Source organism: Ambystoma mexicanum, chromosome 13 (genome assembly GCF_040938575.1).
Source record: "Ambystoma mexicanum isolate Mex_15411 chromosome 13, UKY_AmexF1_1, whole genome shotgun sequence".
NCBI classification, from domain to species: Eukaryota; Metazoa; Chordata; class Amphibia; order Caudata; family Ambystomatidae; genus Ambystoma; species Ambystoma mexicanum.
In genome coordinates, this window is record NC_090938.1 from 631,642,554 (window position 1) to 631,648,993 (window position 6,440).

Sequence of the window (6,440 nt, forward strand, 5' to 3'; positions counted from 1 at the left end):
GACCACCATTCATCATCTCCACCCTCAAAGTCAGCAGGCCACCTCACCATAGACCACCATTCATCATCTCCACGCTCGAGATCAGCATTGCTAGCCCTGCTAACTAGCCTAAGACACCTCACCACAGACCACCATTCATCACCTACCCTCTCAAAGTCTGCATTGCTAGCCCTGCTAGCTAGCCTAAGTGCCTCACCACAGACCACCATTCATCACCTCCCCTCTCAAGGTCAGTATTGCTAGCCCTGCTAGCTAGCCTAAGCCCCTCACCACAGAACACCATTCATCACCTGCCCTCTCAAGGTCAGCATTGTTAGTCCTGCTAGCTAGCTTAAGCCACCTCACCATAGACCACCATTCATCCTTTCCACCCTCAAAGTCAGCATTGCTAGCCTTGATGGCGAAACTAAGCCATCTCACCATAGAGCACCATTCATCATCTCCCCTATCAAAGTCAGAATGGCTAGCCCTGCTAGCTAGCCTAAGCCACCTCACAATAGATCACCATTCATCATCTCCCCTCTCAAAGTCACAATTACTAGCCCTGCTAGCTAGCCTAAGCTGGCTCACCACAGACCACCATTCGTGTTCTCCCCTCTCAAAGTAAGCATTGCTAGCCCTGATGGCTAAACTAAGCCATCTCACCATAGACCACCATTCATCATCTACACTCTCAAATTCGGCATTGGTAGCCCTGCTAGCTAGCCTAAGCCACCTCACCATAGATCACCATTCATCATCTCCCCTCTCAAAATCAGCATTGCTAGCCCTGCTAGCTAGCCTAAGCCACCTCACCATAGGCCACCATTCATCATCTCCCCTCTCAAAGTCAGAATTGCTAGCCCTGCTAGCTAGCCTAATCTGCCTCACCACAGACCGTCATTCATCATCTCCACTCTCAAAGTCAGCATTGCTAGCCCTGCTAGCTAGCCTAAGACACCTCACCACAGACCACCATTCATCACCTACCCTCTCAAAGTCAGCATTGCTAACCCTGCTAGCTAGCCTAAGTGCCTCACCACAGACCACCATTCATCACCTCCCCTCTCAAGGTCAGTATTGCTAGCCATGCTAACTAGATTAAGCCAATAGACCATTGACCACCATTCATCATCTCCCCTCTCAAAGTCAGCATTTCTAGCCCTGCTAACTAGCATAAGCCATCTGGCTATAGACCACCATTCGTCATCTCCCCTCTCAAAGTCAGCATTGCTAGCCCTGCTAGCTAGCCTAAGCCACCTCACCACAGACCACCATTCAACTCCACCCTCAACATCTGCATTGCTATTCCTACTAGCTAGCCTAAGCCATCTCACTAGAGACCACCATTCATCCTCTCCGCCCTCAAAGTCAGCATGGCTAGCCCTCCTAGCTAGCCTAAGTCATCTCACCATAGACCACCATTCATCACCTCCCCACTCAAGGTCAGCATTGCTAGTCCTGCTAGCTAGCCTAAGCCATCTCACCATAGACCACCATTCATCATCTACACTCTCGAAGTCAGCATTGCTAGCCCTGCTAGCAAGCCTAAGCCACCCCACTACAGACCACCATTCATCATCTCCCCTCTCAAAGTCACAATTGCTAGCCCTGCTAGCTAGCCTAAGCCATCTCACCATAGACCACCATTCATCATCTGCACTCTCGAAGTCAGCATTGCTAGCCCTGCTAGCAAGCCTTAGCCACCCCACTACAGACCACCAATCATCACCTCCCCTCTCAAAGTAAGCATTGCTACCCCTATTAACTAGCCTAAGCCACCTCACCAAAGACCACCTTTCATCTCCACCCTCAACATCAGCATTGCTAGTCATACTAGCTAGCCTAAGCCATCTCACCACAGACCACCATTCATCCTCTCCACCCTCAAAGTCAGCGCTGCTAGCCCTGTTGGCTAACCTAAGCCATCTCACCATAGAGCACCATTCATCATCTCCCCTCTCAAAGTCAGAATGGCTAGCCCTGCTAGCTAGCCTAAGCCACCTCACGATAGATCACCATTCATCATCTCCCCTCTCAAAGTCACAATTACTAGCCCTGCTAGCTAGCCTAAGCTGTCTCACCACAGACCACCATTCGTGTTCTCCCCTCCCAAAGTAAGCATTGCTAGCACTGCTAACTAGCCTAAGCCATCTCACCATAGACCAGCATTCATCATCCCCACCCTCAAAGTCAGCATTGCTAGCCCTGCTAGCTAGCCTAAGCCACCTCACCATAGGCCACCATTCATCATCTCCCCTCTCAAAGTCAGAATTGCTAGCCCTGCTAGCTAGCCTAATCCGCCTCACCACAGACCATCATTCATCATCTCCTCTCTCAAAGTCAGCATTTCTAGCCCTGCTAGCTAGCCTAAGCCATCTCACCATAGACCACCATTCATCATCTCCCCTCTCAAAGTCAGCAGGCCACCTCACCATAGACCACCATTCATCATCTCCACGCTCAAAGTCAGCATTGCTAGCCCTGCTAGCTAGCCTAAGCCACCTCACCACAGACCACCATTCATCACCTCCCCTCTCAAAGTCAGCATTGCTGGCCCTGCTAGGTAGCCTAAGTACCACTCCACAGACCACCATTCATCACTTCCCCTCTCAAGGTCAGCATTGCTAGCCCTGCTACCTAGTGTAAGCCACCTAACCACAGACCACCATTCATCACCTCCCCTCTCAAAGTCTGCATGGCTAGCCCTGCTAGCTATCCTAAGCCACCTCACCATAGACCACCATTCATCATCTCCCCTCTCAAAGTCACAATTGCTAGCCCTGCTAGCTAGCCTAAGCCGCCTTACCACAGACCACCATTCGTCATCTCCACTCTCAAAGTAAGCATTGCTAGCCCTGCTAACTAGCCTAAGCCATCTCACCATAGACCACCATTCATCATCTCCACCCTCAAAGTCAGCAATGCTAGCCCTGCTAGCTATCCTAAGCCACCTCACCATAGACCACCATTCATCATCTCCCCTCTCAAAGTCACAATTGCTAGCCCTGCTAGCTAGCCTAAGCCGCCTCACCACAGACCACCATTCGTCATCTCCTCTCTCAAAGTAAGCATTGCTAGCCCTGCTAACTAGCCTAAGCCATCTCACCATAGACCACCATTCATCATCTCCACGCTCGAGATCAGCATTGCTAGCCCTGCTAGCTAGCCTAAGACACCTCACCACAGACCACCATTCATCACCTACCCTCTCAAAGTCAGCATTGCTAGCCCTGCTAGCTAGCCTAAGTGCCTCACCACAGACCACCATTCATCACCTCCCCTCTCAAGGTCAGTATTGCTAGCCCTGCTAGCTAGCCTAAGCCCCTCACCACAGAACACCATTCATCACCTGCCCTCTCAAGGTCAGCATTGTTAGTCCTGCTAGCTAGCTTAAGCCACCTCACCATAGACCACCATTCATCCTTTCCACCCTCAAAGTCAGCATTGCTAGCCTTGATGGCGAAACTAAGCCATCTCACCATAGAGCACCATTCATCATCTCCCCTATCAAAGTCAGAATGGCTAGCCCTGCTAGCTAGCCTAAGCCACCTCACGATAGATCACCATTCATCATCTCCCCTCTCAAAGTCACAATTACTAGCCCTGCTAGCTAGCCTAAGCTGGCTCACCACAGACCACCATTCGTTTTCTCCCCTCTCAAAGTAAGCATTGCTAGCCCTGCTAACTAGCCTAACCCATCTCACCATAGACCAGCATTCATCATCCCCACCCTCAAAGTCAGCATTGCTAGCCCTGCTAGCTAGCCTAAGCCACCTCACCATAGGCCACCATTCATCATCTCCCCTCTCAAAGTCAGAATTGCTAGTCCTGCTAGCTAGCTTAATCCGCCTCACCACAGACCATCATTCATCATCTCCTCTCTCAAAGTCAGCATTGCTAGCCCTGCTAGCTAGCCTAAGCCATCTCACCATAGACCACCATTCATCATCTCCCCTCTCAAAGTCAGCAGGCCACCTCACCATAGACCACCATTCATCATCTCCACGCTCAAAGTCAGCATTGCTAGCCCTGCTAGCTAGCCTAAGCCACCTCACCACAGACCACCATTCATCACCTCCCCTCTCAAAGTCAGCATTGCTGGCCCTGCTAGGTAGCCTAAGTGCCTCTCCACAGACCACCATTCATCACCTCCCCTCTCAAGGTCAGCATTGCTAGCCCTGCTAGCTAGTGTAAGCCACCTAACCACAGACCACCATTCATCACCTCCCCTCTCAAAGTCTGCATGGCTAGCCCTGCTAGCTAACCTAAGCGCCTCACCACAGAACACCATTCATCACCTGCCCTCTCAAGGTCAGCATTGCTAGTCCTGCTAGCTAGCTTAAGCCACCTCACCATAGACCACCATTCATCATCTCCCCCTCTCAAAGTCAGCATTGCCTCAAAACTCCAATATCGCCTTGCACGGCTTCCAGATGTAGGCCCTCTGCTTTGCTCTCAAGTGGAAGGAACCCCTTTACCCTGAGGGCATTTGACTTCCTGCACCTCCTCAATGCAGCTCTGCACTCTACTGAAGATCCCCAGCAGGTGTTCACCTTTCCACCCCTAGCAACACCCACAGCGGTGGCTCGAGGACACTCAGCTGGGTGTGTGTGGAATCTAACGGGATAATGTATATTCACAGCCTTGCCCCACATTGCCCACTCGTCTCTCATTCTTCCTTCCACCACCTCTAGTGTTTTAGCGGTAATATCACTACCGTTCCCCATGTACTGGGCAGCTGGTAAGATAGTTCAGCAGGTTGAGCGCTCGCTGCTGCAATTTGCAGGAAGCTGGTGTGAATCCCAGGAAGGTCAGCTCCGCCTCTCATCATTCCGAGCTCGATAAAATGAACACGAATTTCGATTGGGCAAAAATCATTTTATAAACTTGATCTCTGTGAAGCGCTTTTGGCTAAAGAGCGACACAAAGAAGAAATTATTATTACCCTGTGCTCACCATTTCTAGTAAAAAATGCTGAAAAAAAACAGTGAGGAGAACGTGATGCGTGTGCACTTAAAGAGCAAAAACAGCAGATAGCTGCCACTGAATGGGGAGCCCCAGCCCTGCTCCCCTGATTTCTCCAGTCTGCTCCCCCTCCTCTAATGATCATGCGATTGTCAACCTCCCCCACCCTCGTACAGCCTCTACTGCTCCCCAGATAGGTGTACACGTTATAATTCCTGCAAATGCATTATGTACAATACACTCAAAGTGCCAAGAGGCCACCCTGGTGGTGAACTCTGCGCTCTACTAATACTAAACATAAATCAGTTCATAGATAATTCCACGGATCAGCTCAGGGATTTCAAAGCACTGCCAGCATCGCCACATGTGAAGAATGTATTGCCTGTACTTTGACCACATCATACAAGGAAGCTGCAGCTCCTTCCAAGTTACCCAGAAGTCCATGCAGTGATTTACATACAAGTAGTGGCGTCGTTTTCCTTGATTTTTTTCTATCAAATCAGGACAGTTAAGGTTATCAATAATGGATGTCCCCAAACCTGAAGAAGAAACTGAGTTTAATTCAGTTCAAACGGCTTCTTTCTCACTCTATTAGTGAGAGATACTGTTTACAGGTGACATATATATGGTGTTGTTCTGCTCCACCACTGCCCGGATGAGCCTCAGTGGTCTGGGGTGCAGGCTTCAAACCTGTAGCTGTTTAGCGACAGAGTGGTTCAATTCCACCTTCTGGGCGGATATGTGTTTCTTTTTCCTGTGATCAGCATTTTTATCTTGGGTCCATGGTAATCATTTAGTGCCTGGATTTATATCACAGAAAAAAGAATTGTACCAATCATAAATACCCATCTCTAGTGATTAACAGCATGCGGTGCCAGCAGTTCTTCTGATGATGCACAGGAAGGCAGCACCTTTTCAGGGGATTAGCAATGTGATTTCCCTTTTAACTTTTTTTGACAATGCAAATAACCAGGCCCCCTTTGATATAACCTCTGTGGTCACACCCCTTACTCCTCCTGGGAATACACTGTTTTTGCCTGCACAAACAATGTCTGATGATACTGCATGGGCTCACCATAGACCACCATTCATCATCTCCACCCTCAAAGTCAGCGTTGATAGCCCTGCTAGCTAGCCTAAGCCACCTCACTATAGACTACCATTCATCATCTCCCCTCTAAAAGTCAGCATTGCAAGCCCTGCTAGCTAGCCTAAGCCACCTCACCACAGACCACCATTCAACTCCACCCTCAACATCAGCATTGCTAGTCCTACTAGCTAGCCTAAGCCATCTCACCACAGACCATCATTCATCATCTCCACCCTCAAAGTCAGCATTGCTAGCCCTGTTAGCTAGCCTAAGCCATCTCACCATAGACCACCATTCATCACCTCCCCTCTCAAAGTAAGCATTGCTAGCCCTGCTAACTAGCCTAGGCCATCTCACCATAGACCACCATTCATCATCTCCACCCTCAAAGTCAGCATTGCTA

At 49.7% G+C, this 6,440-nt stretch overlaps 1 non-coding gene across 1 annotated transcript; it reads left to right on the top strand.

Annotated features, from left to right (window-relative positions):
• The first annotated feature begins 5,596 nt into the window (after window positions 1–5,596).
• On the top strand, window positions 5,597–5,683 carry TRNASTOP-UCA (transfer RNA opal suppressor (anticodon UCA)). The gene has a single exon. It is a non-coding gene; the product is annotated as a tRNA-Sec (tRNA).
• The last annotated feature ends 757 nt before the right edge of the window (window positions 5,684–6,440 follow it).